The following is a 24069-nucleotide window of genomic DNA, read 5'->3' on the forward strand; positions in this document are numbered from 1 at the left end:
ACATAATTTCCTCCTATTAGAGTATGTACTAACTAATCTGCCACGCTGCCCAGTGTTGTATAATATGATGAAAGGCTCTATTATAATGCACATCTGCAAGGGGACAGAGCTTAAGGCCACTGAAACTTTAACTCCGAATTTCTTGACTTTTGTGAGAACACAATTTCAGCCACAATGCAACTTGCACTAAATAGCCATGGTAATTTAAATTAATAAATACAGGCAGAGAGACATTTTAGAGAAGATAATGGTGACTGTTGCGAATATTACATTTTGTAAGGGAAGTAAAATGAGTCAGGTTTTCTACACATAATGGTCTTTCCATGTGAAAGTTCATGTGTATGTAGTTTTTATGCCATTTGAATTTTTTATTAAATTTTTGCTAGGAACTATTTTTAATAGGAAGTGTTTTGAAATTAGTCTCTAGCTGAAATTGATCAGGGTTTTTCATTTTTTTCCCCTCCACTGTGTATATTTAAAATAACTTGGCCAAAAGGTGAATATCTCTAGAAGAATGTACTGAAAAGAAAAAAATTAGGATTAAATGTATTATTTTTGCCATTACTTATCATAACTCAGTTGTTTTCTCTCACCAAAGAGTGATGCAGAAAATATTCTTCTTAAGAAAAATCAAGGAAGAATTGCCTTTCTTAAAATGCTTACATCATTCACAATGGCATTGAGGCCACAGACTACCTTCATTTAAGATGGCCACCATTTACCTGTGCTTTAGGAGGAAGTTCAGGTTCCTCTTAACAAAGAGAGTCATTGTGTCCTGTTGTGTCAATAGGAGGAAAGGAAGCCTGCTCTTAAAGGAGATGGTAGCAACCTATACAGTGCGAGGCAGGGAGAAGCACTTTAAAGAGCAGGCAGGGGTGGATCCAGGGGATCTAGGGGAGTGCAGTTGCCCCCTTCTGATTCCTGCTCCAGCCAAAGCTTAAAACCAGCTGCCTGGGAAGGGCAGTAGCATTCTAGACAGCTGGCAGTGAGGGAGTCGATTTACTTCTGGACTCAGTCATTATGTTTTGTGAATCTGTGACTGAGTGGAACAGTGAAATCCAAATGGTAGAGAACATAGCTGGTGGTAAGCCAAGCATATGGGCTAGAAAAGAGAGCCAGAAGAAGCTGCAGAGACCGTGTGAGAGGGTCAGAAAACTGGGGCAAGGCATGGATGGATGGATAAATTAATAGAAAAGTAGGACAGTGACAACAGAGGGGTCTAGAATGGCATTCTCCACCTAAAAAATTAGGATCATTGGGATCCTTCCCCAACCAGCCTGCAAGGAGAATCTCAGTTGCATTTACCTATTTTAAGTTAAACCTGAACCTTCAAACTTAGATGCCAACCAAAAAAGGGGCTTTGTCATTCATTTTTCAATCAGTCATTTTTGATTCAGGCTTACATATTTGGGGAAGCAGAAGGAATCCCATTCTTATTTTCCTCAACTTTTGACAATGTTGCTTCTGTTACCTTCATTCATTCTCCTTTAGGTTTCCTGCACATTCTCCAGACTCAGAAGCATACCTGGTAACCGTTTGGATCTAAAAAACTCCCTATGGTTTCTTCCAGTGGAATTCCATAAACCTTATGTGCAAGCACCCAGTTGTTATGCATCAGCATACAGCAGTACACAAAATATAACTGCCTACTTTCTATGATCCTCTCTACCAAGCTACCTTTCCATACATATTAAACTATACTGACTGTTCAGATATGACCAGAGTGCAGAAGGGGCGTTGTAGTTAATGGGTGGGTAGAGAGGAGGCTTGAGGGGTAATTTGGCAGGCATTGGAAAATGATGCTAGAAGTCTGGCATTTCTAGGGGTAAATACAGACAGTCAAAAAGCCCAAGGGTGAATCAATTCAGTCTTTGCAGGTTAATCTAAACTGCATAGATTGAACCAAAAACCCAGTGAACAGGTATTCACTTTTGATTCTGGAAATGCAGCCATGTGCCTGCAGTGGCCCAGGCTAAAAGCCAGGGGGCACTAGAGCATACCTCCACGCACAGCTGAAGCAGACAGCTTGGGCCAAGACTAGCCCACCCACCGTGTGAGCGGGGGAGGTTTGTGGGGGAGATGCAAAGCATCCTGGGATGCTTGGGAGCTATGAGTTAACTTGAATCTGGAGGAGCTCTGGGACAGAAGTTCAATAAACCAATTTAAACTAAATCAGTCAAGACTGATACTACATCAATCCAGGTTTATCTTAAGCTGGTTTTGGTCATTTTGGCTAAGGACAGACAGTCAAAAACCCTGAGGCTGAATTGATTCAGTCTTTGCAGGTTAGTCTAAACTGCACAGATTAAATTGGAACAGCAGTGAATAGACATTTACCTTTGATTCAGGAAATGCAATCACATGCCTGCAGTGGATCAGGCCAGAAGCCAGGGGGCACTAGAGCACAGCTCTCTGGCAGGTAGCCAGTATGAGCTATGTATTTGCTTCAGCTTCCTGTTGCCCCCAAGGTCTCTGGGATTTGTAGTCCACAATCACAACAGCAGGATTCTGCAGGTTTGCTTATCACTTCCTTTTTCTGCTTCTGGATGCCTCTGGGATTTATAGTCCACATTTGCAGCCAGCAGTAAGTTTGAGTGGAAGAAAGGGTGTTTATCCTCCCGCCCTGGCTCCAGATCCCACCTAGGGTTTGCTTGGGGGGCAGTCTCCCCTGCAGACTGGGCTGCATCCCCAGATGGGCTTACCCCCACAATCTCCTTATCAGCCAGCCCTTACTGTTCCAGCTAGGGAGCAGACGGTTGGGGCCAGCCCTGCACTCTGGAGCAGATAGCACAGCCTAGGGCTAGAAATCATGCTGTGATGCTGGGGGACTCTGTTTTAACTTGAACCAGGAAGGGGTCTGGGACAGAAGTTTCATGAACCAGTTTGACCCAAATCAGTTAAGTTTGATTCTACATTCAACTGGGTTTATCTTAAACCAATTTCAGCCATTTTGAAACTGGTTTATGTGCACTGAGCTTCTGTTCTGTTACAGGCTTAAACCAGTTTCTGATCACTTTGTCCTTAGCCCTGGAAAGTGGATTATGTGCACTGAACTTCTGTTGTGGTACAGATTTGAACCAGTCTCTTATTACTTATACCAGTTTATGCATATTTTCTGTCCCTAGCCTACATAACAGACATAAAGGTATGGGATTTCGTCTATGTTGCACAGTGGTGTAGATATGTACTTGGGGGTGGAAGAGCATAGGGCATTCACTGTTGTTTCTGGTTTAACTTCTCATTTCCTTGCTTTAGTAATTTTGTCAGGAGTATGCATGCCTGTATACCTCTTCACAATGTATTTTTTGTGAACAGATAGAATATCAGTAGCTCTTTCCAGTCTGTCTGTATTGTAAAACACTCCTTTGAGCTGTTTGAACAATACTCTGGTCACCTATTTTTGGCATTTCCTAAACAGTAAACAAAGAGTTTCCATCGTTGACAGAAACTCACTAGGTAGTTGGCACTTTATGCTTCTCTTTTCTCTTTCAGTCCCAGACCCTGGAGAAGAGTGAGAAGGGCCTCCTACACATCTGTCTTTGACTGATATAGGCAGAGATGCAGTGAAACTGAAGCTGGCTCCAGCATAGAGGCCATCTGCAGGTTTTTGCATAGCTAGTGGTGCCACCAATCCATTGAGCATAGTAAGCATGTGAACCTGTGTGACAGAGTGTTCCAGGTACTTTATGGTAAATGAGTAATAATACTCTCCACACAGCAGTGCTGCAAGACAGCTCAATAAGAGAGAAAAAATGAAAGACTTTTTCAAAGTAACAAATGCAATGGTGGTATTTGGGTTTACAACCCTAGTTTTTAGCAGAAGCTGTACTTTGTGTAAGTGGCATACTGGACGTGCCAGACTTAGCTGTTAGCAAATGTGTCTGTGTGCCCCTTGTCATTGTTAAGTCAGCAATCAGACCTGCAAACAAGCCGGGCTTTTTAACATTCTGGGGCAAGGCTTCTTTTTAAATGTTCCCCTGTATTTAAAAGGAGAAAATGACTCACTGAGTGAAGTTAAGTTATAAACACTAGCTTGAAGGACAGCCTATAATAGCTCTTTCATTGCTTGTTGTCTACTCACATGGCCTTGGAGGAGTAAACCCTGCCATTCAAATCCGTTGTCCTTTTTCTCTTTTTAAAACAAGGCTTTGATGCTGGCACAAAGACAGCTGCAAACTTAGTGTGGCTAAATGCCAGTTTTAACTGATCAAATTCTTTGTATAGGTCTTGGAGAGGCCGTTGGGTATCAGCTGTCAAATACCCATATGAATAGATCTTTTAGACTTACAGGAAAAACACTATCCCTAGAACAGTGCTTGGCCATTGTCTGCTTAGAGCATAGTAGAATGCTTGTCAGGGAAGGAAAGAAATAACATGGCCTTTTTCCTCAGTAGCCAAACAACCATAACCTTAGCTATCAAAAATCTACAGGGTCTCATTAAAGCTCTTAAATAATATCCCGGCGGTGACCTGTCTTTGATGCATAGTAATTTTTGCCTGTGCAGTTGTATGCTGCAATCTGCAGACCCCTTTTACTTCTATAAGGTGATGTGATATATAATGGTGTGCCATATGCTCCACTGTGCCTGAAACCGTTGAAACCTGTCAGCTACACTTCCATATTGATGATTAGAGCCCTTGCAAATTTGTAAAAGTTAGATACGGCCTTTGGATTTCTTACAAGTTAATATGACCATTGATTGTAAAGGAAATGTGCCACAATCATTGAGTAAAGCCCATGTGATAAATGGCTAAAATGTACTTGCATAGATTCACTGCATAGATACTTCTAGGCCTTGGTGGGAAAATGGGAAATACTGGTCTCCAAACTTATTCTCACTTCCTAAAAATACCAAGAGTTTAGATCCATCAAGCAAACTTCTACCAAGAGAGGAGCTCTTGAGGCAGCCCCCAACTACTTCAGTAATGAGATGATCTAAAAACTTTGGCGTGACAACCATGCAATTTATTCCCGTGCTTATAACCCAAAGCCAATCAATTATTTTTATTTTATTGTTGTCACTGGTTATATGCAGCCTCTAGCTCTATCTCTGTTAGCACTAACTGCTGAGAAAAAGAACATAGCAAAACCTATACCTATATATTTTTTTACAAAACAGAGTCTTGATGTAGAAAATGTGCCTAACACAAAATAGCCACTTTTTCCCAAACACAAGTATGTTTGAAAGCTAATGAACTACAACCCACAGGACATATAGTGAAAAGGGAGGGTAAGGGAAGAAAGGTGGTCCATTGGTTAGAGACTCTGCCTAGGACATGGACATCTGGAGTTCAGTTTCTTGCTCTCCCATAAACTCCCTTCATGACCTTGGCAAGTTTCTATGCCTCTGAACAATAAAACTCCTCTAATACACAAGAGAGTGAGTTTAAATAAATTAAAAAGATTGTCAGATACTCAGACAGTATGGTAGCTGAGGCTAAGTTAGTATCTTAGATTAAGTAGAAGCATGTATTGAGGGTACAGTCCCACTTCCTTTACTAACCACAGAAAAATGTTCCCTCTCCACGGTCTGGGGGACCTCTGCCCCATTTCTCCTTGGCTGGTGTGGCTGAAGGTCCCTTACCTACTTGCTAAAATGAAACTCTTCACCCATTTTAGAATACCTGAACCATTTGCCAGTATTTATTTTCTTTGGTGGCCCCATTTGTAGAACTGCAGTAATATTATCTGGACGCCTCTACCTTAGCACATTTCAGGCTTTTATGAATAGGCCTGTACCTTCCCTGTGGTTGCTATGGTGGGTTTTCTTCAGTCCTGTTCTGTCTGCTAATGAGCTAATTTTCTGAGGTATTACATTTTTGGAACACTCATGGGACACATCTACACAAGAAGCTTAATGCTCATTGGACTAATTCTACTGCGCATTAGCGTGCTGTGCAAAACCATACTAATGCACAGTTGATTTAGTCCACTGCACATTAAGCATTACACAAAAAGTGGTCATCTGCACTAATACACAGTAGTGCCAATTACAGCGCATTAAGTTAGTACCTGTTATTAATGAACATGTAAACGTGCCCACTGACTTCAGAGTAAGTTCTAAATCCCATTTCACAAGTACTTTTCTTTTTTACAAAACTTTCTTAGTGCTCTTATTTGCCGTCATACATTTCAGGCAGCACAGTTTGGGTAGAAGGGCAGAATCCCTCAGTGGTGAAAAAACAGGTTAGGGACTACTTAGAAAAACTGGACATGTACAAGTCTATGAGGCCAGATGGGATGCACCCAATGGTGATGAGGCAGTTGGCTGATTTGACTGTAGAGCCATTGGCCATCATCTTTGAAAACTCATGGTGATCATTCAGGAGAGGTCCTGGATGATTGGAAAAGGGCAAATGTAGTGCTCATCTTTAAGAAAGGGAAAAAGGAGAACCAGCTTCACCTCAGTCCCTGGAAAAATCATGGAACAGATCCTCAAGGAATCCATTTCTAAGCACTTGGAGAAGAAAAAGGTGATTAGGAACAGTCAGCCTGGATTCACCAAGGACAAGGCATGCCTGACCAACCTGAATGCCTTTTATGATATGACTGGCTTTGTGGATGTGGGGAGACCAGTGGATATAGTGTACCTTGATTTTAGCAAGGCTTTTGATATGGTCTCCCACAACAGTCTCGCAGGCAAGCTAGGGAAGTATGGGCTGAATGAATGGACTGTAAGGTGGACAGAAAACTGACTGGAGTATCGGGCTCAGAGAGTAGTAATCAATGGCTCAATGTCTAGTCGGCAGCCAGCATGAACGACACGTGCCCCTGGCAGCTATGGGGGTATGGCTGTGGTGGTGGCAGCAGGAGCCCGGCGGCAGCGAGTGGGGAACTTTCACAGATGCTGCCAGCACTATTGGTGGCAGGGGGTGTGGTGGTGAGCGCCAACCATGGGTTGGCGACCACCCGCAGGCACCGCCAGTTGTGTCGGCAGCAGCCAGGGGTAATCAGGGACTGCTCACACCCCCTGTGCCTTTTTGCAGGGGGTGCACTGCCACATGCAGGGGGTGCATGTACACCTATGTGCACCCCTTATGCATTGCTCCTGGCAGCCAGTATCAAATAGAGTGCCCCAGGGGTTGGGCCTGGTGCTGGTTTTGTTCAATGTCTTCATCAATGACCTGGAAGATGGCATAGAGTGCACCCTCAGCAAGTTTGCAGATGACACCAAGGTGGGGGGAGTAGTAGATACGCTGGAGGGTAGGGCTAGGATTCAGAGGGACCTAGAGAAATTGGAGGATTGGACCAAAAGGAATCTCATGAAGTTCAATAAGGACAAGTGCAAAGTCCTGCACTTATGACAGAACAATCCCATGTACCAGTACAGGCTAGCGGCTGACTGGCTGGGTAGCAGTTCTACAGAAATGGACCTGGGGGGGTACAGTGGACAATAAGCTGAATGTGAGCCAGCCGTGTGCCCTTGTTGCCAAGAAGGGGAACAGCATACTTGGCTGCATTGGTAGTTATGTTGCCAGTAGGTCCAGGGAAGTGATCCTTCCACTCTATTCAGCACTGGTGAGGCCACAACTGGAGTACTGTGTTCAGTTTTGGGTCCCCCACTACAGAAAGGATGTGGACAAATTGGAGAGAGTCCAGTGGAGGGGAACAAAAATGGTGAGGGGGACATGACTTGTGAGGAAAGACTGAGAGAACTGGGCTTATTTAGTTTAGAGAAGAGAAGGCTGAAAGGGGACTTAGTAGTGGTCTTCAACTACCTGAAAGGTAGGATGGAGCTAGACTGTTCTCAGTGGTGGCAGATGACTGAACAAGGAGCAGTGGTCTCAAGATGCAGCAAGGGAAGTGTAGGTTAGATATTAGGAAGAATTTTCTCACTAGGAGGGTAGTCAAACACTGGAACAGGTAACCCAGGGAAATGGTAGAAGCTCTATCTTTAGAGGCTTTCAAAACCTGGCTAGACAAAGCTTTGGCTGGGATGATCTAGTTGGGAATGGTCCTGCTTTGAGCAGGGGATTAGACTAAATGGCCTCCTGAGGTCCCTTCCAACCCTAATTTTCTATGATTCTATAATTTCATCTATGCATATTTGTTCTTTCAAACTATCTTTTAAATTTACCTTGCAAGGAACTTCAGTGAGTTCATCTTACTAGGAGACTGGTTCTAAAGCTGACCCTCAGTGATAAGAACTAAGGATTTAATGGATCGTGATAAGCTTGACAGCCACAAACAAGGATCAATACTACTATGCATTTAAAATGTAGATTGGAAAGGTTTGGAAGTAAAACATGTACCATTTACATTAAATCAATAACTATACCAGATATAGCATTAAGCACTGATTTAAGACAGCTGGCCGTATTCAAGGTAAGTTCAATGCAATTACCAAAGTTAAGTTATTTCAGTTAATTGGACAAAACCAAGTACATGCAACAGATTAAGTAAATACATATGAATAAAAGTAAAAAGCATTTGCAAAATGTAATGAAATAAAATAATCAAGCACATAAAATAACCTGTTATTAATACAATGGTGGACTGAACTAATTTTTAATGGTGTGGACTTAGTCTTTATGAACAAAATTTCTCCCTATGCTTTTGCACACCTGAAATTCATTATAGTTTAAAATGGATGTGTTGTTATTCATGATGATGTGAAAAAATAGCAAGACTACTTGGGGAGATAAAAGAGAGAATACAGATAGGGAGAAAAGAAAGAGAGGGTGCAGACAAATGTCAAATGGTGGACCACTCTGCTTTCAGGTTCAGTTGTCACTTTTGGAGAAGATTCAAGTTGCACCCGTTTCTCTTGAAGGTCTACATAAAGGTGAAATATGCTTGTCACAACTAGTCCTTTATTTCAGCTTTCTCAATCCATGGGTCGTGACACAAAAGTGGGTCACAAGAATATTTCAAAGGGTTGCAAACTGCGGGAGGACAGAGGCAGCAGGAAGGTGCCAACCTCTTCCAGCTGCGGAAGGGGGCGGGGGAGAGCTGTGTGGCTTGGCTGGTGTCACTGGGGCCGGTGCCCGTGCTCATGGGGGTGGGTGGGGCAGCCAGGAGATGTTGCCCATGGGGCAGGAGGAGCCATTACCAGGCTGCCTGGCATGGCGCAGCAGCCCCAGACCAGGGCATAGGGGGTGCCACAGTCCTCTCCTCCTCCCTCCAGCCCATAGATTCATAGATTCATAGATGCTAGGGTCGGAAGGGACCTCAATAGATCATCGAGTCTGACCCCCTGCATAAGCAGGAAAGAGGGCTGGGTCTAGATGACCCCAGCTAGATACTCATCTAACCTCCTCTTGAAGACCCCCAGGGTAGGGGAGAGCACCACCTCCCTTGGGAGCCCGTTCCAGACCCTGGCCACTCTAACTGTGAAGAAGTTCTTCCTAATGTCCAATCTAAATCTGCTCTCTGCTAGCTTGTGGCCATTATTTCTTGTAACCCCCGGGGGCGCCTTGGTGAATAAATACTCACCAGTTCCCTTCTGTGCAATTCCCATGTTGGGGCCGGACTTACTCCATTGCTGCCCACATGAGCCAGAGCCACCGTAGACATTGTGCTCTGGCCTGAGCAGGACAGGGGCAGCGGGGGGCCCCTCTGGCAAGGGCTGGGGGGTGGGGGCAGGGGGCTGTGGGTCGGCAGTGAAGGACACCAGCATAGCCCGAGGGGAGAGGGGAGGCAGGGACTGGGGGTTGAGCACCAGCAAGGCCAGGGGGCTGTGGGTCAGGACAGGCTGTGGATCTTTGCAAATGGATCCTGATAGGAAAAAGGTTGGGAACCACTGCTTTATTTGATGTATTAATTTGTCACTTAGGATGGTGTACTCTTAAGAGAGTGAAAATTGGGAGTTATTTTTAAAAAACAACTTTATGTGAAATTATTAATATAGTAGGAAGAAAGTCTGATTCCTTTTATTGTCTCACTGATGGAAGGTATTACAGAAATGGAGGCCCATTCTGGTTTAGTTTTTGTATTTGTCTATAGAGAAGCGTAGGAGCTCACCTGAAAAACAATTGCCATGTGATCAGTTCATTTAGTTCAGGGGTAGACAACCTGTGGCATGGGCAGCCTTTGTATGGCATGTGGCCATTTGGGGAAGGGATAGGGCAGCAAATAAGACAGGAAGCAGAAAGCAAAGTAGCAAATCAGGCAGGGGGTATAGGGAAGGAAACAGAAATCAGAGCAGCAGATCAAGCAGAGGAAGGGTATTGGTATTGGAGAGTGTGGCTAATTTGTTGTGTGCCTGGCAAAAAGGTTAGCCCGCACTGAACTAGTTGATCTAGATCTTCATTTTGATAGAGAGGGACACTACAGCATTTCCCAAATGGGGTCCTCAACGTTGGAATCCAAGCTCCCCACACTCCTTTTGGACCCAAATTGTCCTGTTCTGTTGCTCTTCAGAGCACTCTACAAAGTACATCTGTTCACCAAGGCTGTTGCTGAAAGAGTATTTTGATGGGGGTTGGATCTCTGTTGAGGCAAGGTGCTTTGTGGGAGTTCTGTAGAGGGCTGAGTTGGGTTCTTGTGGGATTATATAGCTGAACAGATAATCACATTTACCCAAAGAACCCTGTCTGAATAGATAATTCTGCTAAATACTGTGTCACAAGGACACGTAAAAGGAAAGGCAGCACCTGACCTCCAGGAGGTCTCAAAAAGGAAGACAATAGCTCTGAAGTTACAGTAGTCAATTCTTTTAGTACCAGCCCTGCTCTCTTGAAAACATGGAGTTTACCTAAGTAATCTTAAATTGTTCTTTCACTACTTTAGGCTGCTTGACTCCATCCCTATTTTTGCTGCCAACTGCACTTGCCATCTGATAGTTGCCCTCTTTTTAAAAGACTGATGTAGAAAAGGCATTAAATACTTCAGCTTTCTCTGCATCATCCATAACTAGATTGCCTAGATAATTAATTTCACTTTGAAGTGACTGTCTTTGAGATACAGCACCTTAATAGATACAATAAACTCTGTTATATCCTAAGAGGGTCTTTACTACACAGAGGATCTGGATAAAGATGAAAAAAGTAGATGTGTTAAAAATATCTAACTTTAGCCACTTTCCTGAAGATAATCTATAATGTCCCTTACATTCTCCAGCATGCACTGGGGTCTTGAGCTTCTGAAAGCTCAGTTGTCCCAAAATTGAGAGCAAGGAAAAGATGATTGAACTGGAAGTTAGACCAGCTAAACCATGAATTTTCATATTTATGATTCAGTTTTCTGTACTATATTATTCCTTTTGCCCTTTGCAAATTAGTTACAGTTGAATATTTTGCTTTCTCCCAACAGGACTGTTTAAAAATTTATAAAACTTTTTGCTAAATATCATGAGAAATTTTTATCTATGACTACTGGTTCTGTCACTAATAAATAGGAAGAGAATCTTACTTGGCAAATTATTTAAAATGTATACAGAAAATGAGTCCTGGGTTTTACTCCAGGGCATTCATTGGGAAAACAGACCTCTTTGATAGCATTAATAATTTCAAATATTCCACTCTGATCTGAAAACATTTAATTGTCAGCTAAAAACATGAAGCTAAAAGGTGAACTGCTAAGCTTTGAAAAAAGTATAAAAGCTCTAATCTGGAATAAATTACGCAGAAGATTTAAAAAATGCAAACATATAAAAGATGTGAAAAAAATTCTCTGACATAGAACAAGATTCCTCTTTTCTATGCACCAGTAATAACATCTCACTTAGAGATGGGACCAAGCCATAAACAGATGTACTTACCAGAAACTCAGGAGTTTTAGAGAGTTTTCTTCGGACTTTAGGGCTAAGGATGGGAGTTACCATATTTGGCCATGGTGTATAGGCCGATGCAGTGTATAAGTTGACCCCATATTTCTGAGTCAAAAAGTTAGGTCGATTTATATGCCGGATCTACTAAATTCCTAACTTTCTGGATCAGAAATATGGGGTCAATTTATACCATTCCTTGTGTGCCCTCACTGCGGGCTTGTTATCTGGAGGGTGGGCACATGCTGCAGCATCACTCACAAGGGACGGGGCCAGGCTTGGTGCTCAGTTGGCATGGCCCCATCCCTTGTGAGCAGCGCTGCCTGGGCGACACCAGTCAAGTGCTGAGCCTGGCCCCATCTGCTACCAAGCACCAAGCCCAGCTGCACCAGCAGAGCACCAAGTTTGGCATCACTCACGGGCTGTAGCCGTGCTTGACACTAGGCTGACATGGCCCCATCCCCTGCAATTAGCCCTTCCTGGGCTGTGCCAGCTGAGTGCCGAGCCCGGCATCACTCGCTGGGGATGGGGATATGGTGTATAAGTTGAGGTTGGATTTTAAGAGTTAAAATGTAGGCTTCAAAACTTGACTTATACACCATGAAATACAATAGACATAAACTGGTTTAAGTGATTGGAACCTGGCTTAAACCTGTAATGGAACAGAAGTTCAGTGCACATAAACCAGTTTCAAAATGGCCAAAACCTGTTTGAAATAAACTTGGTTAAATGTAGTATCAGACTTAACTGATTGAGGTCAAACCAGTTTATGGAACTTGTGTCCCAGACCCCTTCCTGGTTCAAGTTAGATCAGAGTCTCCCAGCATCCCAGCATGCTCTGCAGCCACCCCTCTGCTCTCTAGCTGGAGCAGGGGTGCGTGGTCAGATATCGGCCCTCTCTAGATGAAAGGGTCAGGGACGAGGTTTATTCCCCCCTTCCTCCCTTGTCTCATCAGCACGGACTCCAGCTGGGGTGTGCCAGGCAAGGGCGTAGGAGCCCCTGTCAGGCATTTCGCCCTGCTCACCACTTGAGCAGCTAGGGATGTAGCCAGCCCTGACAGCAACATGAAGCAAACGGAAACAGAGGGAGTTTTCATTCCCCCCTCCATCCCCTGTCCCACCAGCATGGACCTGAGCCAGGGTCTGCCTGGCTGGGGCAGAGCAGCCCGTGTCAGTGTCTCCCCCAACCCTTGCTACTGCAGTAGTAGGAGCGGGGGCATGGGTAGGCACCGGCTTGGCATGCTCCCTGAAGCAAAGGGAACAGGGAGGTGGTTTACTTCCCACTCCCTTCCCTCTCCCACCAGGGGACCACAGTCGGGGTCTGCCAGCCCTGGCTACCACCCCTGCTGCTCACATCTGGCCAGGCAGACCCCAGCTGGTGTTTGCTGTGGGGAGAGGGGACAGAGTGGGGAATAAAATCCCCCTGTTCCCCCTTCACCTCAGGGGGCCATGATTGCCAGCATCTGGTCATGCCCCCACCCCTGCCATTGGACTAGCGAGGGGGGAGCGCCCCTGTGATGGTGTCCCAGGGAACACAAACCTCTTCCCGGTGGGGTGGGGTGGGGTGCTGTGCTGCGGGCAGGAGCGGGGTGAGCAGAGCTGCTACAGTCTGTGCAGGGTGAGCAATAGTTGCAGTGGGGCTTGGAGGGGTGGCTATGGGGGCTAAGCCAGATTTTGGGTTGGCCATATCCCACCAAATCTCCCCTAGTGCTGCTGCCACCACTTGCCCTGCACAGTCTGCGGCAGCACAGACCCCCCACCAGGAAGAGGCTTGCGCTCCCCAGGACACCATCACAGGGGCTGCTGCCCATCGGGGTCACTCCCCCCTCGCTGGTCTAGCGGCAGGGGCAGGAGCATGGCCAGATGCTGGTCAGCATGGCCCCATGAGGCAAAAGGGGCAGGGAAAGGGTTTATTCCTCTCTCCATCCCCTCTCCCCCTGGGGAAATCCAGCCATGGTCTGCCTGGCTGGGTGTGAGTGGTGGAGGTGGTAGCCGGGGCTAGTAGACCCTGGCTACAGTCCTTTTGGGGGGGAGGGGAGGAGATTGTGGGGGGAATAAACCCCCTCCCTGCTCCCTTCACCTCAGAGGGCCATGCCAGGTGGCGTCTGACCACACCCTGCCCCTGCTGCTGCAACAGCGATGGGGAAGCAACCCTGACAAGAGCTGCTGCACCCCAGCCAGGCAGATCCTGGCTTAGGTCCATGCTGGTGGGACAAGTCAGAAAAGGGGGAATTAAAACCCCTCTCTCCCGTGTTCATTTAAAGCTACTGCCAGGGCTGGCCACACCCCTTGCTGCTCCAGTGCTGAGAAGCAGGGGGAAATGCCTGACAGGGGCTGCTCTGCCTCAGCCAGGCAGACCCCAGCTCAGGTCCCAGAGGGAGAGGGGAGGGAGGGGGAAATAAACCCCCTTCCTGCCTCTTTTGCTTCAGACAGCCATGCTGGGCTGGTGCCTGGCTGTTCCCCTGCCCCTGCAGCAGCAAGGGAGGGGAGGAGCCTGATATGGGCTGCTCTACTCTGGCCAGGCAGACCCCGGCTCACATTCATGCCAGTGGGACAGGGGATGGAGTGGGGAATTAAATCCCCCTCTATCTCTGTTCACTTCATGGTGCTGCTGGGGCTGGCTATGCCCCCCTGCCACTCGAGTGGCAAGGGCAGGGGTGAGAGGGGCTACTTCCCTCTTCCCCTTCCAGGGACACCCAAGCTGGTGCCCCTGCAGGTCAGAGTGGGGGTTTAAACCCATCCCCCAATCATACTCAGCCTGCCAGGCCTGGTCACACCCCTCCCCCCCACCTTAGCACATGTTCCCTGCAGCTGAGGGCTCACTCTAGTGCCCCCCAGCTTCTAGCTTGAGCCACTGCAGGCATGTGCCTGCATTTCTGGAATCAAAAGTGGATGTTTATTCACTTGCAAATCGGTTCAATCTACACAGGTTAGACTAACTTGCAAAGGTTGAATCAGTTGAGGCTCAAAATCCAGTGAGAGGTGCACCCATACCAGGAGACTGAAAAGCCACAGGCATCATCTGAGCCGGTCCCAGCAAGCTGGTTGCGGCGGCTCTTGAGGACAGCCATCTTGGCCTGACCCAGTAGAAAGTTGGCCAGGCAGACAGCAACCTGCTCAGCTGCCCGGTACGGGTAGGAGCACATGTAGGTGGTCTCCGAGAGGCTCCTGCCCAGCACCCACAGTGGTGGCTCAAGGGTAACAAAGAGCGGCTGCAGGTGGGGACAGTTGAGGAAGGCATGAAAGAGGTTCTTCTCAATGCCCCCGGGGCACAAGGGGCAGGTTGTTGAGGCAGCTGGGTCAAAGTGGGACACAAACGTGTCAGTGGTTAGAATGTTGTGCAGCAACCGCCACTGGAGGTCACCAGTCTTCTTGGCAGTTGGTGGCTTATGCAATGTGCGCCAAGCCAGGTGGGCTGGTGGGGAATCTGGTGGCCCCAAACACCATCGCCATGGTGTATCGGGGCAGCCTGCCAGCACCTGGGCATGGCGGACATGAACCACCCAGGCATATAGGCTTCTACGTGACAGAAAAGAAAAGGGGCAACCCATGTCACTGTCAGGAGGCACAGTGAGCGTCATCAGGGTGCCAGGCCCGCTGGCCAGCTCACTGGCCATGGCCGGGGTGACTGGCGGCACAGGAAAAGCCTCGCTCAGGGCATCCGCAGCATGGGGGACCTGGCGTGCCCAGAGATGGTCATCCAGGGTGGCTACTGCCTTTGATGGGAGGGCAGCCTGGATATCACACTGGAGATGGCCCACGCTGTGGATGGAACGCATGCCTAGCCGGGTGGTCAGGGCCTCAGGCCAGGCTCAACATGGGGCTCCTCAGGGCTGGGTTGTGCACTAGGGGTTCCCTCAGCCGCTGCAGGAACTGCAGCTGCCAGGCCCAGGGCTGGAGGTGGAAGGTAGCTTGCCAGGCTCGTATCATGCCTCGGTAGAAAGCCAGAAGCACCTCCCAGTTCAGGAACATGAGGTCCAGCAGGAAGAGCTCCTGGTCAAAGGCAAAGTCCCACAGCCTCTGCAGGAACCAGCATGCCAGTTGTTGCCAGGGTAGGTGCTTCTCACCATAGAGGAGTCGCTGAAGGGCTTGCAGGTGGAAGGTGGCCACCTTTCTCACCAGGTCGACCAGGCTCTGGCCCCCCTTGGTGACAGGAAAAGGCCAGCTCAGGGAAGCCAGTGGTGCCCATCCCAGAAAAAATCTACCAGGAGGCCCTGGAGCCTCTCGAGTAGGTCCTGTGGCAGGTCGAGTATGGTGCACTGTTGCCACAGGGTCACCAGTACTAGGTTGTTTACGATGAGGACACGTCCACAGTAGGAGAGGCTGGGTAGGTGCCAGCACCACCACTGTAGGTGGGCCTCCATCCCTTCCTCAAGGCTGTTCCAGTTGCACACCATGATGGTAAGTTGCCCCATCCAGGACCTTAAGGCCCTCAGGGCACCAGGTGAGGCCCCCTGGCAAATCGGGGGGGGGTGGGGGAGGGGGTCGCACTGATCCACGCACCAAGCAGCAGAGTATCACTCTTGGCCCAGTTGTTATGGGCTGAGGAGGCGTGTTCATAGGCTCACTGGCAATCTCTTAGGGTACACACGTCTTCCTGGGTGTTAAGAAAGATGGTCACATTGTCTGCATATGCTGACAGCTGGAACGGAGGGCCAATGGATGGGCCCATGGCTGATGACAAGGCCACACCACTCAGGTGACACCACAATGCATGCAGAAGCAGCTTAATGGCCAGGGCATACAGCATGCCTGAAAGGGGGCAGCCCTGACGGATGCCCCTACTTGGGGAATGGGGCACAGAGCATGCCGTTCACCTTGAGCAGGCTAGAAGTATCTTGATACAAGACCTGGTGGGTCCTGGCGCAAAGCCAAAGGCCTCCAGGGTCTGGAAGAGGTAGGTGTGGCCCACCTGATCAAAGGCCTTCTCCTGGTCCAGAGAGATGAGGCCAATGTCTAGGCGGAAGAGTTCGCTGGCTGTGAGTACGTCACACAACAGGAACAGGTTGTCTTGGATGGTCCTGTCTGGCATACAGTAGCTCTGCTCAGGCCCAGTGATGAAGGTGGTGATGGTGTGGAGGTGGGTTGCCAGTGCCTTGGCCAGAATCTTGTAGTCCATGTGCAGCAGGGAGACCACCGGCCAGTTTTTAATGCAGCCAAAGTCTCCCTTCTTGGGCAGCAGCGTGAGCACCGCTCAGCAGCAGCTGATCGGTAGCAACTTGTTGGTGAGGCTGTACCTGAAATTGTGCAAGAGAGGCCAGAAGGTCTTGTAGGAAAAGATGCTGCAAAATCCATGCCTTGCAGATAGAAGGTCCCATTACTCATTCTGTATCAGCATTAACTCCAAGTTGTTTTTTTTTCTCGTGGAGGCCAAGTCAGTGTTATCCTTTGAAGAATAAGAAAACTTTCTGTTGAAGCAGAAAAGCAATTACTATATCTGGGATAGTTACAGCAGGCTGCTTGAGGATGTTCTCTGATTACCCATATTATCTGCAAATGATAGTTTGAATGCATCTTATCTAGCTCCACACAGTTCTTGAGGAAGGTGTTCACTATGAGTAAGATGCCTTTGGACAGATGAGTGGGAAAGGACTGAGTCACTTCTTTAGTTCTGTTTTCAGACAGCCCCAACATTGCATCTGATCATGCTAATTAGAGCAGGGGTTTGCTTGTGAAAACATTTTATCTGGCTCACAAAGCTGTGGGGTGTCTGTGGCATTTTGGTGGCAGGGGTCTTTGGGGGCATTGCTGCTGCAGGGGGCTTCACCTGTGTGGGGACTGGGTGGGCACTGCCACTGCTGCAGGGGGCTTCACCTGTGTGGGGACTGGGTGGGCACTAGGTGGGCAGGGGGTGGCTCTGGCTCTGGCTCCAGCAGTATAAGCTGGATTGGAAGCAACCCACACTCTGAGCTAAGTTCTGTTAAAGCAACCCCTGCTGCAAAATGTTGCCAACCCCTGGATTACAGCATGCATCAAAGCAAGGAGAACAGGTAGTCCTGCAGATGGCCTTCCTCCATAGTTACCAGTCAGCCAGGCATGTATTTGGGGTTGAGAAATCCCTGACTTGATTGTGTGACTGGCAGTATTTATTGTGATGCAGGGGCATTGGAGCAAAGAGGCCATTGTGCCAGAGATCAGTGAGAGATTTCAACAACTTGGATTCCCATGTGTCCATCTTGTGTCTTCTTTTTCCACCAAAAACCCAGCCCAGGTGTACATGACCAGAAAGAACTATTACCAAATGGGATATACCTCTTAATCTATTATTTGTGTGATGTTCAAATGGAGTCTTTAATGAAAATATTTTTAAGGCAGTATGTTCCTCCAAGGTAACATGCCCATTAATGATGCATTGGCCCCATACTGATTCATTTTTATTATGGCTTGGTGGACCTTCTCCTGATTACACAGTCCTAGAGAGATACCATGTTACCTGGTACCTTTGAAGGGGGATATGGTAGAAATCTATAAAATCATGAATGCTGTGGAGAAAGTAAATAGACATTTACTATTTCTCACAATAGTAGCACTAGGGGACACAGAATTAAATTATTAGGTATCAGGTTTAAAGCAAACAGAAGGAAGTATATTTTTTCACCCAGCGTATAATTAATTTATGGAACTCATTGCCGTAACATGCTGTAAAGGCTGATAATTTAACCTAGTTCAAAATGGGATTGGGCAAATTCAGGTAGGATAAATCCATCACTGGATATTAAATATAATAGGAATAAAAGTTCTAAATTAGGATTTCCAAGGACTCTGAAAACTATAGAGAAAGAAGGACAGTCTGAATAGGCCCTGCTTTTTCCCACACTGTCACTGTGAGCTGCTGGATGGATCTGTGGCACTTCTTGTGTTCTGTACACTAAACTGAGCAGATGTAGAATGTGCTGCTGGAAGGCAGAAGTCTCAGGGGAAATAATTTCTCAGAAGAAATAATTTGCTGGCCTTCAGTAAGGTCCCTAAGTTTCCTCTTTCTTATGTTTCAGGTTCCCCGCTGCCTCGCCGGTTGATTTGGTGGTTTAGTTGGTTTATTCTGGTATTTTGAACAAAGGCAAAGATCTCTTATTCAGGAGCTATAGGAAACAAACAAACAAAAAAAGCAAACACTAGTCCTTCAGCCGTCCTCAGGGACACATGTCATTTAGTCATCAGTGTGCCAAACCAGCCAGGGGAGAAACTGAGGGCACTGACAGAAGTGAAATGTGTCACATGGTTACCCTGAAAGTGTTCTATATCTCTGCTGTGACAGAAGTGCACAGTTGCAGAACACTTTAAAAGTGGCTGATCGCATGACAAATTAATCCTTCTCTAGCGAGGGATCAGATGAAGGTGCTTCAGGTGCTCCAGGTCCCTGGTGCTGCCTGTAGGAAGGGATGGGGGAGGAGGGGGTGGAGGGAGCTATGGGCTGGGGTTTGCCAGGCCTGAGCTGGATAGGGGTGGATGGATTGGAGCCCCCAGCCTCATGCTCCACCCACCATCCCCCCATCTCCTTCCCCTCCAGCTCAGGCTGGGCAAACCCTGTGCTGCAGCTCCCTCCCCCTCCCATCCTGCAAACAGCATCAGAGCCTGGAGGCAGTGGTGTGGGGCTAGGGGAGATTGACTGCAGGCAGGCTCCTTTGCTGGATCAGCTCCAAAGTGGAGCTTGATTTCCTGCCCCCGACCCAACAGGTGGATATCTGTTGGTTGGGGGAGGGGGGTTGCTCTAACTCATGGAGGTTTCTGTGAAGTGCTAAGAGTTAGAGCAGGGATCTATGCATCTGTCAGCTCCTTGAAGCAGTAGGCACATCTTTATGCTTTCCCAGATGAGTCGCTGTTAACAGTGGTTTCAAAGCTAATGGCAGTTTAGACAAAACCAAATTCTTTGTGGAGTTAACGATACCTTGTGATCAGACTGGGTGACCTGGAGGTACCTGCCAGCCTTATGATTCCATGTAAGACGATACATCAGAGGTTTGGGGAGCATGTGTTAGCGAACTCTGTACCATACACTCCTACATACAAGTTTTCTGTTCCCATGTTGCTTCATTAAAAGAGGAATCCGTCTTATGAAGTATTCAAGCAGAGTGAGAGAATGTTTTACTACATCTTGCTGTCAGTATAAAAATAAAAGCATCTACCTCTGTTAAGTAACCAGGGAGTTATTAATCAAATGTTGGCATCTGAACAGACAGGTTCTACTGTTTCAAGCTCTATTTCTTAAAGTGGTTGAGGCTTTGGTTTGCATCCCAAATCAGTCTTAACTCTGACGATCTCTGGTACAATGGTGAAATAAGACAATGACTTCTGAGTACTGTTGTACAAGCCAGTACTGCTACTTTAGATTTTCTAGCACTCTTTTAGAAAGCTCCTCACTGTTGACTTTAAAGGTGAATCTCTGAGGAACCACAGTATGGCTCTCCTGCTCATTGCTCACTCCGTTATTTGTACAATGACCCGTGATTGAGAATCTTCTGCCCCAGGGTTGAGTCTTGAGTTCAGATCAGAGCAGACCAAGTTCTGCTGCAGGATAAAATTATTTTAACTTAATAGAAGGCAGTGGTTGATTGAATAGTTATTATTGAAAAGTCAATAGTATGAAACCCCATCTATGGTAGCAAAACAAAATTGTCTTACCCATTGAACCATTTTAAAATTCTATTTGTACTGTAGCTACTGCTGATAACTTCTCTTTGTTCCACATTTTACAGACTTCTTCCATTTCTTAAAGTGACTATTTTTGTTTATGTAATGGAATTAAGCAAAAGTAATTACTTTAGCTGGTATTTAGCTTAGGCTGTCTCTACTTCTTTCCCAGAGGTGAGGAAGGGCAATTTGTTTGAAAGCTTATCTAACATCTCTCCCATTTATTCAGCTGGTCCAATAAAGGATATATCCTTAAAGCCCCTTACTTCTTGCATATTTCCTGAACCATCCCTTTTATAATAGCACTCCTACTACATCTTAAAATTTATATTCAGCCTAATATTGTTTTAAAACATTTTGGTTGCCAAGCATGGACCAACAACATTCTGTTACAAAACTAGACATGACTTAGTAATTTAACAGTCTCTTTCTGGTCAGTTTTATATATCTAAAAGGGGCCTTTCAAGCTCCTGAATCCAGTCCCTTGAGTTGACAGGCAACCATTTATCCAAAGCATTCTAAGCATCATCCTCTCCAGACCTCCTCATGCGCCACAGCATTTTATGAAAGCAAAGCAAAAATATCCTATAGCATGCCACATGTAAAAAACAAGGGAGATGAGTGCTGCCGATGCAGTATGTCAAACCAGTGTAGGCTGGCTTTGTTTTTCACAGTGAGTTTTTTTTAACACAGACATTTTGTGTTGTATATAGGACCTGCAAGATTATAAGAATTTACCATCTGGGACAGTAATTGTCTCAAGCTGATGTGAGAGAAATCCTGTGGGGGCTAGGAGTCAGATAATAACATGAGGATGACATAATGATGTCCTTCTGAGTTCAGCGCTCCCATGCAAGTTGCCATTAGTTTTGGAAGTGTGTGACACATTCATTTTCACCTTGAGTCTTCTCCAGCTGTTGTTCAGACTGATAAACTAAGGGTCATTCAGATGTATTAGCATTTCAAAGTGAGTGCAATTATGGCACTAATTGCTTTACTTATTCTTCTGCTAAATTGGCTCAAATATGAGACCTCTAACCAAACTTTTAAATAACCACATCAAAGCCATGGTGTTTCCCTCTTCTTACAGTGTCTGTTTTATTTTCTGATAGCGCTACTCAGTCTATATTATAGGTGAGATTTTACTATCTCTGGTTGGTGAGATGCTGGAAAAAAAGAATCTTTGTCACCTGAACACAAGGATAACAGGTTACTGTAAACTCTGAAAGTGTATTTTGTCCCACAAATAAATGAATAGCTCTTCTGAAAACAATGGTGGCTACATGGTAATACATGTATGAAAGTACAAGCTTTACAGCTGAGAATGCAATACTGGGGGGTAACTGGGAAGTAAAGCCCAAGGAGTCAGTGGGAGAACTCTCACTGAATTTGTCAGCCTCTGTGTGTATAACAATGTGTTGACATCTTGTCTGACTGAGATCAGCATTATCTTTCTATAATTTAGGATATGTGTGCTCTTACACAAGTATACGTTCAGTGAGGATAAGAGGAGAGCTTGTGCAGAATAAATGAATGGTGAGTTCAAAGGCTGTTCTTTTTTTTTTTTTTTTAAAGATTTACTTACATTAACTCCATTAACCCTGTTGAAAACATGTGAACCAGATAAAACTACAAGAACAACAGGGTATGAAAACCTGACCAAACAGACTGACTCACCCAGCCCATCTGCTATGTTGGGTGGGGGTCTCCTGTGCACCAAACGGAGTCACAAAATTGAACATGTGATATGTACCTCCCTTCTACCTCTCCTGGTGAATTTGTTCCTCCCAAATGACACACAGACACCCACATGTAAGAAATTGTTTTCTAGCATGTCACTCCTACCCATGTGTGGATTCTCTACCTACTACCCCATTTTCTCTTTCCTTCTTACCCTGACCTTCCTTTCTAGTCATTTTGCTGTTCTGTTTGTTTAGTTGTCACAGGTCTCAACCTATTGCAGCCCAGAAGCACATCCCTAATTTTTGCTATAACCTTTATAATATGTACGGAGGGCTGCACTGGTATTTTGGGTTAGGTATGGATTTGGCCAGCAGTCCTTCTTGTTTAGATCTAAGTCATGGGGATGGTTCATCCAGAGAAAATACCAGTAACCACAGAGCTAGCTCCTGGTGCCACCTCTGAAAAATTTCAGTGTTCCTGTGTGGTCTTATGTTAAGTAAGATATTTTTAACAGGACACTTGTGTAAGTTAAAAGTTCAGTTATAAGCAATCTGTGGTGTTTGGTGCAGTCTAAGCACATATTGGGCAAAAGAAACAACAACGCCCACATGGGGACAAAAACAAAATAGAAATGGGGAACTGGAAGTCCTAAGGCATTAATGATAAACTATGAAAACCAAGAAAGTAAACAATGGAGAGCAAACTTAGAGAAGGAATTAATTATGAGTAGCTGAGAAAGATGTGGGCTGCCAATATATTATCTTTACTGGTCATCCTGACTCACTAGCATGTTTATTCTTTCTAAAATGCTTCAGGTACGTTCAGTGTTTATTGCCCAGAATCAGCCTTTCCCAAAGTGTAATCATACAGTGTGAGAAACCAGTGACCTGACTAAGACAAAACACTGCTCTTCCAAGGAAGTTTGAGAAGATCTGTAGAAATCCATCCTCAGCTGGGACTATTTATGTTGTCTTGTATAAGAGGAGGTGGCCAACGGGACCTGGAACAGAGAGAGAAGAATGAATTCAAGAAAACAAGTTAGAGTTTCACTTCACCTGCTGAGGAAGATAGTTAATGTTTTATTATAATGGACTGGTGTGGTGGTTGCTACACTTGGGTGAAAGTCCATCCTCTTCAGTCATTCGCCTACGGAGCAAAATGACAGGTGTCAGGAAAACTCACTGTAGCATTAATCAGAATGGGTTATAGTGGAACTGCTTCTGAGCTGCCCTGCACAAATAGCTGACGGACACCAGAGAATTACTGATCCACAAAAGACTGCATCTTCTGCTTTGAAATATTGTAGTCAGCCAAATATTTATTATAGTGACATGTTAGGTTAAGAGCATGCTGTCATTTAACTGCTTGTGCCAAATCTCCTCCTTTATATTATCATTGGTTAAGTAATCATCTGGTGAATTCAGGTGCTTTTGTAGGAGGAGTTCAGAGGTCCAGTTAAAGTCCCAACCAGCTTTATCATTTTAAGTGTTCTGTAATGGTGTATAATGGACTACCACAAAGCCTGTTCATTCCATTATGACCAAACCTGCAGCTATGGAGGTGACATCTGTATAATATGTCTGAAAAGAGAATGTTTTTTCTAAGGAATGAAAAACAGATTGTGACTAGAATTGCGATATTTCACAACAGACAGATTTCCCCCTGCCCCAAGAATCTGTTTTAAATCTTTTATGTTAACTTGTTACTTAGCAACACATTTGAGAAGAGAAAGCCTTCCATATAAAATCAGAAATCTGGAGTAAGCGTGAAACTTAGAGGAGGCACTTGAGTTAGCTTGTCAAAATGCCACATGCAAATTGTGTGTGAAAAAATATGCAAAGACACAAATACATGGCATTAGACACATAATATTATTTTCAACTGCAGGGTGAATTAAATGATACCCATACAGACAGTTTGCCTCCATTAAAATACATTAAGATATACATAGGCAATAGTCCCACACATGCACACATTATAGCTATCAAAGGAATATATAGTATAGGCACCCAAAACCACAATTGGTTCAGGGACATGTTGGTTCTGTCTT

Source organism: Alligator sinensis, unplaced genomic scaffold (genome assembly GCF_000455745.1).
Source record: "Alligator sinensis unplaced genomic scaffold, ASM45574v1 scaffold777_1, whole genome shotgun sequence".
NCBI lineage: Eukaryota > Metazoa > Chordata > Crocodylia > Alligatoridae > Alligator > Alligator sinensis.